This window comes from Gymnoscopelus braueri (genome assembly GCF_963280865.1).
Source record: "Gymnoscopelus braueri genome assembly, chromosome: 1".
NCBI lineage: Eukaryota > Metazoa > Chordata > Actinopteri > Myctophiformes > Myctophidae > Gymnoscopelus > Gymnoscopelus braueri.
The window spans coordinates 37,933,165-37,945,408 of NC_137603.1; the positions used below are offsets into that span (position 1 = coordinate 37,933,165).

Here is a 12,244-nt window from a genome sequence, read left to right on the forward strand (position 1 = left end):
GTGCTTTGGAGACGATGTGCGTAAACAGCACCACACCTCTGTGTTCTCCATGGAGTACTCCACTTCCTGTGTCCACTCCCGCGACAATGACCCCGGGGCGAAACAGGAAGTGTGACTCAGGAGGCTTCTCCATAACAACACCATCATGGCATTGTTATAACATTTCTATTTTACTTTAAACTGAAGAGCCCAGTAAACTCACTGAAAGTTTGATCATGACATGAGAAATAGCAGGTTTGCTCTTTTAAGCAAAATTACACTTTGGTAGAGGTTTGGGTTGCGTTGTTACCTTGCCATAATGTAACTCCAAATATTGGTGAGATTTCTTCAATGGGTGCTCCGTTGATTCAAAATTGATCATTAAAACTAATTTCGAGTTACATCATAGCAAAGCAACAACACAACCCAAACCTCTACCAAAGTGTAATGTTGCTGTAAGGTTTTGCATTGATCTTTATGGGGCGAGATCAAACAAATCTTGGGACAGAAAATAACTGAAATTGGGAGCCCAGTTTCTGAATTATTAATAAAATTGAAGATAATTGAAATACATAATTTGAGAGTCAATTGTGAGTTGTGACTAACCAGACACCACACTAGCCTCTTTTACACAGACTGTTCAAGGTGGGATTTTTTTGCTTTTATTTCACCTCGTGTTCTCTATAAAAAAGGTATGAACATCGAATGGGTGGCATTGTTGTTCTGCCTGTAAAATGGCAACAGAGGTAGTCACAGAGCCAAATTGTCTGTGTAAAAGGGACAGCTGGCGAGGTGGGACAGGGGTGTGACATGTAAGGTCTGTACTCTGCACGCCTTTTTGCATTCTAGTTATTCTAGTTAATTTATCTTATTTGGATTAAAGACAGCCTTTGTCACTCAGTGAAGGAAAATGCTTCAATAGCAGAGCTTCTGTGACTGCGGTCTGCTATGTCATCTTTTGTTCAGTATTTTGTGAAATAAATGGATAGGCTATAGACAGTTATAAATGTCTAAAATACGCTGACAACTGATGTCTTCTTAAACAACACAATGATGCTGATGCTGTTGTGTTATATCCTTCCACCAAATAGACTACTACAGATTACTACAGACTGGCAGTCGAATGAAGTTGGGAGATCAGTCGGTTGGAAGGTGTGAAAAAAAGTTGCTGAATGCATCTGAGAGCAGACACTGACACTACTGTCTACTATGGTGCTAAAAATAGCCTATGGCTTGATGTCTTTTTCAACAACAAGCCTGCTGCTATCCGACGGTCATCGAATTATGGCCATTTGAAGAGTTAAACACTGCTGTAATACTGCTATGCGTGTACAATCTAGGTTTTGTGGTGTGACTATTCTCATGTCAGACCCCAGAACAGTGTTTGTGCCAGGTTTGGTACGGATTGGAGAAATGATGCACCTAGGCCTGTCCCCTGAAAGCCGACAATTCAAATAGTCAGTCGAGACCCCCTCAATCGACGCAAATTATTTGATTCGGACCTTTTTTTTTTTTGTCAATTCTTTTTATAGTGTCAGTTACTAGAGTAGGCTATACGGTGCAGAGCGCTGGTGTGTCATGTACCTCTAATTTAGTCCATCTACTTCCTGTACTGTAAGTAGACTTAAAAATAAAACCAGTTGACTAATCACATTCATTGTCTTGCACCAGTGACTACTGGATCTCCAACATAGCTCTTTGATATAGTACTGTACTGTAGTACCGAACTGTATGTAGTCCTACACAGGATTGTTGTCAATTAAAATAAGCAGTCTGCCGTCATGTAGTTAGCTAGGGTAAGTGATTTACTTTGGTAATAAGTGTTTAATAGCTCTATATTTTGATAGTACTCCTTGCTATAGAGTGTTTGTTCAGTAAAAGGAGTCTCCCATGTCTCTCCAGCTCTTTATTAACTCATTCAGTGCCAATGACGTCGCCGACATCACGTTTTTCATAAGCCCAGAGTGCCAATGACGTCTGAGACGTCATGAAAAAAGAAAAATAATAATATATATATTATTCTTTTTTTGTTGAAAAAAAAGGTTCAGAACCCAAGATATGATAATTTGAAGATTTGCTGCTCCATTCACTTCTTGTTTAACTTCTTACTGAAAAAGGCTGTATCTCGGCTCCTAAGCACTTTTTTTTTACAATGTATTTTTGGCCTTGGCACAAAGGTGATATAATATAATATTTTTTTTAGTTAAACAGAAAATGCATTTTCAGTGCCCTCTCCTGATTGACTTACATTTTGTCACCTACCTGAAATGTACTATATTCTGTGTTCTAAAGAGCTGGAGAGACCCATGTGACCGAACAAATGCTCTGTAGCAATGATTACTATCAGAATATAGTACTTTAACGTTTTTAACAAAAATAACAAAAATAGTTTCTGAAACACTTGCAATTGTAGCTCCAATAAAAAGGTCATGAAGACCTATTTTCTATATCAAAACGAATTGTCGACTAGTCGCATTAAACTCCCGACTAGATCAATCTTGAGTCGGGGACAGCCCTAGATGCACCTCAACAACATGTGGCCCCTGGGGGCCCCTGACACTGTAAGCTGGGTTGTACAACATGACCCCTGGCATCAATAAGCTGCATTGTACAAGTTTGTGTGGCCGCTGGGGGCCACAGACACAATAAGCTGGATTGTACAACGTGGCCCCTGGCTGCAATAAGCTGCATTGTACAAGTTTGTGTGGCCGCTGGGGGCCACAGACACAGTAACATGGATTGTACAACGTGTGGCCCCTGGGGGCCACAGACACAATAAGCTGGATTGTACAACGTGGCCCCTGGCAGCAGTAACCTGGGTTGTACAATACGTGGCACCAAGAGGCCCCTGGCGGCAGTAAGCTGGGTTGTACAACGAACGTGGCCCCTAACTAAATAAACTGATCATACAAAATTCACAGTCACACTGAAACAATGTGATTATGACAAGATTATAATATTTTTCTAAATAGAAATAACAGCATGACGACACTTTTCCAGAGAAGCCTATGAAACACAGTAACAAGATGTAATTTGTTACCAAAAATAAATAAATAGGTTACATGGTAATGTCTTTACTATAACATTCTACCGAAGAAATTGACACATTCAATCTCCCTTTAGAAATTGAAAGTGGTAGGTTCTAGTCAAGTATTTCTAGTAAATTGAAATGTCCTAAAAATGACATAACACATGGCAGCACAAAGAAGTACTTCAGATATGTTGAACAAAAACAGCAACGTTTCATCTGGTGCTTCATGAAGTAGGCCCAAGTGAAGTCAGAGAGCAGAGACAGGGAGGAGAGATGGCAAAAGTGGAGGGGAGGAGGAGTAGAGGAAGACGCTGAGGAACCAGGAGGTATCAGTGACCTGGATTATTCACACACCATTTCCCCCTCAGAAAGGCAGACTATTGGTCCAAACAGCCCCACTCAAAGGCCCCTGGCCTGGGGGCAAGGCACTGGTGAGGAGTAAGCCAGGGTACCAGCAGGGTTCTTCCAGACATGCCAGCTGGCAGAAGCACTTATAAAACGTACTGTAAGTCTAAATAATATAAGTATACATATTTTATATTTATGTGCAATGGTGTGCACACACACACACACACACACACACACACACACACACACACACACACACACACACACACACACACCTTTTTCATAGCCTAGTGCAGGTAAACAATTACAATAATTAAAATCATGTCACAAAGTCTTCAAAAGTAGGGTCACTTACAGCTGTCCAGTAATATAAGCAACAGAAAACAGAGCCGTTTCCTGTTTGGGATACGTATAACCAAGTCTTGCATATCAACAGAAACTGATTCATTTGCAACCTGAGGGTATGAAGATCTGCTCGACGTCCTCATGGTCAATTAACTCTGTCGAATTTTATCAAAGGAGCTGCCAAAATATTATTTTGTGACGCAGAAGAAATCCTTCCTTGAGGGCATTGTACTTCTAACATGAGTCAACTCTCTGCATCATTATCAAAGATACTACCTTGATGACTACCAGTGAATGGGTCCCTCTCTTGCTATCTCCAGTGTATAGGAACATAGAGGAAATGCTAAATGTTTGCATAAAGTGATTCTTATGGCGCCGTGTGTTACAGCATAATGCTTCTCACTGCGTTTTGTCTATTTCTACTACTATTTCAAAGCTGTCCAACCAATGCATTTCCGTCTATACAAAACCAATATTGCAAAGGACAGTGCCACAGCAGAGCATGTTACATACAGTACATATATGTTCTGCATATATAAAGCAGAGGGACTGGTGTGAAATACAGAAAAAGTACATTCGATTTCAACGGTTCAAAATCAGAAACGCCAGGGACAGGCATATTTTAAGTTAGAGGACAGATTAGGCGTTCAGACATTTTCTTACAGTGAAGAGGCATCGCTTCCAACTTGGGGGCTGAATGTAAAGCATAATGTTTAGCACATCTGCTTAACGCATTAGGAAAAAAAGCATTATCCATAATTACAGAGCAGCGTTTGGAAGGAGATCCTCCAGCTTGTGTGAGGATGGGGGCTGATTGCTGTCTGCCTGCAGGAGACAGCAGGCTTTTGAAATCTGAGCCTTGGTGGTGCAACAGTCAGAGCCGCAATGGACGGAGAGACGGCAAAGGCTGCAGTGGTGACGATCAAGCAGCTATGGTTGCAGGCTTCACTGAGATGACTCGGGATGTTGGCGAGAAGCGCCGGGGAGATCTTCTGAGGTTAGGTGTAAATTTTGCGCCTAATGCTTTATTCTATTTCCAAAGTTTGAGATCATGATTCAACTATGAATTTTAAACCATCATATTTGGCTAAAGCATGGTCAAACAAAACTGTATGCAACAGCATTTACTGAATTCAGATCAACTGAATAACAGGTACAGTACATCCACGTCCAAATACTTATGGACTGCTACCGGACTAGGACAATGTGGGCTTGCCAACCAGTATGGAAACCAACCCACTTAGTACATTTTACGAGAACAATACGGTATTCTGTCAGCTGAGAGGGTCACAACAGTACAACTGTCCTTCTGAACCCTTATTATGCATTCACCGGCCCAGATTCGCAATCTCCAGCACAAAACTAGAACTCAGAGGCGAACAATGTGAGAGCTTTCACTGCTCACCTGAACTGGAGCAGCCCTGCTGACCTCATGCATCATCACACACAGTGCAGACAGAGTTGTGTGTTAAGCTCAGATGGCAACACCATTAGGTCGGCTCTCCAAGAACGAATGGAGTGTTGGGGCTTAATAGACATAATGCCAAACTTTACTATACAAACTGATGATACTTATTCTGGATAGCTCATAGCTTCACCATAAGGAAATTATGTTATCTATCCATGACGGGTTAGGTTTAGAATGCCTTGTCTTTTAAAGTCTCTCTTTGATAAGTGGGGTTAAGTCTCTATCTCTTTGAAAATCTAACGTTTTGAGGTCATCTCCTGCATTGAGGAACAGGCAGCATTTTAGCCAGCCTTATCACATGCCGCCTGTTTATTGTCAGTTACCCAGAACTATCTCCACCTTTCCTCCCATCCTGCCTCATTCTCTGACACTAGACAGACTACTGTAAACTGCAAGAATGCTTCAGGGGATAAGTTATCTACATTGGTCTAATCTTTTTGCCATGAGAATTTATAAAATTACACAGGCAAAGACTGTTTAGAAACTTTCTCCTCCTCAATTTTTCACTAGTGTACAATCCATACATTAAAAAAAGTATATACCATATTCCTTAATTAAATAGTATTTTTGCACGCAGTGGGTGCAAAGGAAACTCAATACAGGGAACTTTCTGATGGCAAGGTTTCATTTATACCTGAAGTTGAGGCAGTAATGGCCCTAGTTTATGTAGTTTATGTTCATGTACTGTAGGCATGGTATCACAGCTTAAGCCCGATTCATACTTTGTCGCATGAAGGTACCGTGCAGCTAAAATAGCAGACCTACAAGCTCACACAACTCGTCGCTTGTAGGTCTGCTATTTTAGGTGTGTTACACCGCCGTGCGTCGGAGCATAAATCAGGCTTTAATGGTAGCACTCCCCTGTAAATGGCTAGTATTGTCCTATTACACAAGAGCACATACCTAGGGATTAGCCATAGACCCTGTCCTGTGTACCATATGGCCACAGGGGGCCACAGTAGCTATTGTCACAGCTGTCTCACCCCACACACACAAGTCAGAACTTCTGTTTCCAATGTACCACAGTCAATATCCTGAGCAGAGGAGCCATCAGAATCCAGAGGTCTCTTTCTACAAGCATAGCATACTGGAATGTTCAGTGAAAATGTTAAATGTGCCACCAACGGCGATTGAGTATGTTCATGTTATGTATACAGTGTGTGTATACCTGCCAAAATGTGACAACACAATCAATATACCAATCAGGATACAAGGCCTACCTCATTCTAAGAATCACTCAGAATGTGCTTTGAATTTACTAAGATCATCTACCTTATCTTCTAAAAGATTGGGTGGGTTTGAACCAAACCTGCATTGCACATCACATCTCATTAACAAATAACAAGAAAATATCCAAATGGAGAACAGTCAGTTGAAACAAGTAAGGGACAGACAGTGGCTGTGTCATCATCCCTCATGCTGCTGTGGGATTCAAAAACACGTCATTGCCGCTGCACTAGTGGTGACACATTTGATCAGTGGTCTGGCATGAACAGCTGTCAACATCATGGCCAATTAATTTGTAAGAAAGATTATCTACTGTTTGTAAGCAACCACATCTCCATTTTGTAAAGTGCCATAAAGGATATCATGTGCTTGGTTTCTATTAGGACTCCTACCTACACATATACACTACAACTCAGACACTATCCAGCAAGGTCATTTCACAACAGACAAATGGAATTGAATTAAATGAGTTGATTAGAAAACAGTGGCTATGCAGAAGGTGAAATTAGGTATTTTTTCCTAGGAGCTACAGTACTTTCACAGCATGCCCTTCAAGTTTCCTGTGATTGTTCGAGCATATAAGTCACCATGGGGGCTTTCTCAACAGAAAGTGAGTCAAACACAAGGCTTTCAGCCTTCTTCTTTCTGAACAAAATGTCGGAGCAGACTAGATTTATTGTAAACGTAAATGAACTTTTAGTTGAGTGAAATTCAGAAAACCAAACTAAAATGATCTGTTTATGTTCACAAATTACAAAATTGCAAAGGACAAAACAATCTTTCTCTGCTGCTGCATCTCCCTCCAGTCATGGTTAGCACCGCAGAGTTAATGAGGGGAAATGCAAAACGTGGGGAAGCTGAGCCTTTGAGGCCAAAGCCTCCCTCAAATAATGGCCTACCAAAGAAAGGGGAGCTTTGTTCAGTGCAACACAAGCAGGTTCCTCTTTAATGACTTCATGTGCATGCCAATCACTTACGCCATACAATCTCATCATGGGGCCACAATACTTTTCAGGTCATCCTAACCATGGGAGTGTGCAGCACGTGACATGTGTCCACTGCAGTCCCCAAGCCACTGCTATTCACTTTAGGGGGAGGCACCTCAGGGAGTGATGCTGGGGTCAAGTCTCATTTTGAGAATGAGCTGCAGATTGTGAACAAGCACCACAGGTGTGTCACACACTGCTTGTCATAGAAGATAACTGGCTTGGTGACCATGAACAAGAGAACCACAAAACCATGACTATGAGATAGTTAAGCAAATTGTCCTTACAGTAACAGGATTGTGGGTTGAAATTACACATTACGCTAGGTGGACTAGTGTGTAAATAATCATGGTCAAATCAAAGTGTATTCTCGTCTAGGGTTTGACAAAATGTGCACTTCATCAATAACTTGGCTCAGTTACTTCACATTATTTCCCTAATTATTTCCATCAGTCTATTCAAACAGACAAAGTGTATGTTGCATGCCAATTTCTGCAGTTTATAAACCGTACAAAAAAAGTTATAGCTATAATAAAGAAATGATTTAAGCACTGTGCTTGATTTAGCCCAAACGGAAGGCAGTACATTCAGATGCATGTGCTCTTAATTGTGTCCCAATTCAAATTTTAATAGCTGCTGGGACTATGTTGCTAAATTGTTCTAGAATAAAGGCAGCATGCAATGCAGGACAGAGCCTCCCAGGGGTGTACACAGTCACACACTACAGTCTATTTCAATGGCAAATAGAAATAGGATTGCAGGTTATGTATAAAGCATGGGTTATTTTTACTCCTGATTAATATTTCATGACTGAGCATTTCAAAACTGCAGAGTGATGTTGCTTTTTTTCTGCACCAACAGTGCATCAGCTAGTCTGATGTCTAAGACAGTTTGCAGTATGCTATACTGTATCAATTCAAATACCTGTAGCTTGTCTTTTAAGGCTTGAGACTGTGACAAGTGGCAGAAAGTCTTGCTCTCTTTTAAAGGTCACAGTCAGCGTTGAGGAAAAACACAAAAGTAAATGGAAAGATCACATGCTTGATCGGATCCGACACAGCAAACACCTCAGAGGAACCTCCAATTCCTTAAAACTAAGACAATATCAACCAGAGATTGATAAAAATAACAGAATACTTTCTCTCACTTCTTTTATCTGCCTTTAAAAAAAGAGCCCTCTGTTTTCCAAATAAAGCCTGATGTGATACAAACGAGGGCCTGTCATTCAGAAATAGCAGACAGAGGACCTGTGTGGTGTCAGATGTCGAGAAGGACCAGTTGCTAGTCGTGGCCTGGTCTGTCTCTCATGCTACACCAGCAGCTGTATCTCCTCAACCCTCACATTCCTACCAGCCGGGCCCACTCCACTCTCATCACCTGTGCAGATCTGAGGGCAAGGCCAGCTCTCAAGGGAATATCAAAGCAACTCCAATAAAAATGTTTTGGTGTTTTTTACTTCTGTAATGTTAAAAGTCAAAGGGATAAGCAGTAATATGATATTGAATCCATTGCTACTCATCTTACTGCATACATCTGCAAGTAGGATAAAAAGGTGTGTGCATAAAACATCAAATTATACTAAACATGCAATGGTCAACAGATGAAATTTAAACAAGCACAGTCCGCGTAAGCCGCACTTTTAAGACAGACACAGATATTACTGAGTATTCTGTTGATGCCAGTGTGTGGGGACTGTGCATTACAGTGAGTGCCTGAGGCAGGCCCCATGATTCAGCAGCTTCTTTACACCGCCAGACCTTCCTCTCTCTACACTTTGGCTGCTTTGCAATCTGTATTGCCTTCAACTGCATTATAAGCAGTTCTGACTGACCTTCACTAAATAATACATGAAAACGTTCACCCCACCCCAGAGAAGACAGACACTTTTGCCAGCACACCCATCTTTCTGATGCTTAATGAATGGGTGAGTGAATACAACTGCATTTAGGATACCAAGATTGTGGAGTGTGTCATTGGCTAAAAGGAAACATTTCCTCCAGGACAAATGCAACCGTAGCATATCATTTACAATAGTATTGAATATTGACAATGTGTCAGAAAATTAAAAGGCCATCTCTATGGAATGTGTTTAAATTAGATTGGTTTGGAATAGTGGAAAAGACTCGGCAAGTATATGTAGAGCCAATGGTGTACATTTAGGAACTAAGTACATTTACTCAAGTACTGTACTTAAGTACAATTTGAGGTATTTTTTACTTTACTGGAGTATTTCCAATGTTCAATACTTTTACTTCTACTCCACTACGTCTCAGAGGAAAATATTGTACTTTTACTCCACTACAATTATTTGAAAACTTTAGTTACTAGTTACTTTGTTTGATTATTGATTATTTACTTTGATTATTATTACAAAACATACATTAACCACTTCAGCCTTATAGACATTTCGTCCATTTGAAAATAGACGATCTACAAGCTCACAGTGAAGCATTGTGAGCTTGTAGATCTGCCATTTTCAAAAGATCATTTCACCTTCTGCAAAATGGGTACTTTCTACTTTTGGTTAGTACATTTTGATACCAATACTTTTGTACTTTTACTCATGTACATTTTGAATTCTGGACTTTTAGTTGTTACAGAGTATTTCTACATTGCAGTATTGATACTTTTACTCAAGTAAAAATGTGAGTACTTTATCCACCACTGCTGTTGTAGTTCAACTGTAGAAATGACATGTCACACAGAGCAGTTAGACAGTAGACTAAACTTTTACGAGTGCTCGAACACACACACACACACACACACACACACACACACACACACACACACACACACACACACACACACACACACACACACACACACACACACACACACACACACACACACACACACACACACACGCCTGTTACCCGTCATCAACAACAACATTCAGCTGTCCCGAGGCCAAAAATAAACAAGAAGAGAAGAAAGCTTGGCAAAAGAAGATGATTCTTCTCCGATGAATGGTATTGTAACGTTTCGCGCACCAAGCTCGTTACACTGGTGTCAGAAGTGGGATGCTACAGTATATTAAGGAATAACACCATTTAATGCATGGAATAAGTCATTCAAAGCTCGATTCTGTGTTAGTTATATAGTCCCAATGCTGAGTCCCCGTCTTGGCGTGGGGCAGATTAGAGAGGATCTAATTACTACAACACCATACTTTACCTTAAAGACTCCAATGTTGAAGTAGATTTTTGAGTCGAACTAACGCTCGAATCTTCTCCTCCAGGATGGTTTATGTTGTGTAGCGCTTTGCAAAAAGCGCACGCGCGCGGTGCACACATACAAATGTAAAGTCTCTCTTTAATTCCCTGTGTGTGTCTGTGTTCCCAAAGAAGAATAAATTGTCCTCTGTTACAGCACCCGTCCCACGCCGAGATTCTCAAAAGTCAAGACTGTTCAAAGTTGTTGACCATTTTCTTCAACACTGTGAGCTGAGCTGTTTTAAAACAAAACCAAAAAAGCCATTCAAAGCAGTTAATGTTCCCTCTGCTCGTTGAAAACTCCTCTCTCTCTCTCTCTCTCTCTGCTTATTTTCCCTGGTGCTCACAATCAGTGCGGACGGACACTCACCAGTGTTGCCAGATTTTGATAGAGAAACAAGCAACCAGTTCTATGAAAACAAGCCACTTCCAGAACAACACTTCCAGAAAAATGCGATTATATGATCGCATAATTTATCGCATAATCAGCCAAATAGCGCACATAATGCGGGGGTCCATTTCTTTCAAAAAGGGCACATAATCGCATATTTCCGCCCAAACTTCCCGCATATTTCGCAACTTTTTGCATATTTTCGCATCTTCCCGCATATTTCACCGCATAAAATCACATAAAACCCCGCATATTTCACAACTTTTCGTATATTTCACAACTTTCCGCGAATTTAGATTTTTTTCGCAACTTTTCACATATTCCGCAACTTTACGCATATTTCGCAACTTCCGCAATTTCAATTTCATAATCAAGATTTTTGCCCGCGTTTTTCTGGAGGGTCTACGATATTTGAAAATAGCCGATCTACATTGTAGATCTGCTATTGTCAAAGAAAATCGTGAAAAAGTTATGTTTTTTAAACATTTTAAATACACAAATATTGTTAAGATATGTGGCTAAATAAATATATGTTAATTTTGGGAGGTCCTTGACATGAAAATGTTTGAGAGCCACTGGTTTAAACAACATTTAGGAAAGTAGCCCAAATAAGCAACTACACGTTAGAAACAAGCCTAAAAAAACGCAACCCGCAACTAACCAATATTTACAGAAACTTTACAGAAAAATAAGCCCCAAAGTCGCTTATAATAAGCGGACATGGCAACCCTGACGGACACTCACATCCACGCAGTGCGCGCTCACGAGAGTCCACTCACACACTCACTAGGCGGGGAGTTAAGTATGGAAGTCAAGGGGGGAAGAAAAACACGAGTGGATACACTGTGATTAATCACCACTTATTCTAGATGTACGATAAAAAAATATATATACATATATATTTTAAAATAGTAATAAAGCTTTTTTGCGTGTTGTTGTCCAGCGTGGTATGACTTGGTTGCAATCAATGAGCAGTCTTGTAAAGTAACTAAGTAAGTACATTTACTCAAGTACTGTACTTAGTAACATGTTTAGGTATTTTCTACTTTACTGGAGTATTTCCAACTTTCAGTACTTCTACTATACATCTCAGAGGCAAATGTTATACTTTTACTCCACTACAATTATTTGTAATTAAACTTTAGTTACTAGTTACTTTGTAGATTTTGATTATTATTACAAAACATATATCAATCCCTTCAGCCCTGGCCCCTATGTATTTCGACCATTTGAAAATAGCCGATCTACAAGCTCACA

At 40.4% G+C, this 12,244-nt stretch overlaps 1 protein-coding gene across 6 annotated transcripts in view; it reads right to left on the bottom strand.

Moving 5' to 3' along the window:
• myo9aa (myosin IXAa) overlaps window positions 1-10,909 on the bottom strand; it is a 109,917-nt gene extending 99,008 nt beyond the window's left edge. For all 6 annotated transcript variants that reach the window (XM_080428160.1, XM_080428161.1, XM_080428162.1 and 3 more), the window contains exon 1: window positions 10,559-10,909. The gene's annotated coding sequence lies outside the window, so the exon portion shown is untranslated. The remainder of the gene's footprint in view (window positions 1-10,558) is intronic.
• Window positions 10,910-12,244: the final 1,335 nt, after the last annotated feature.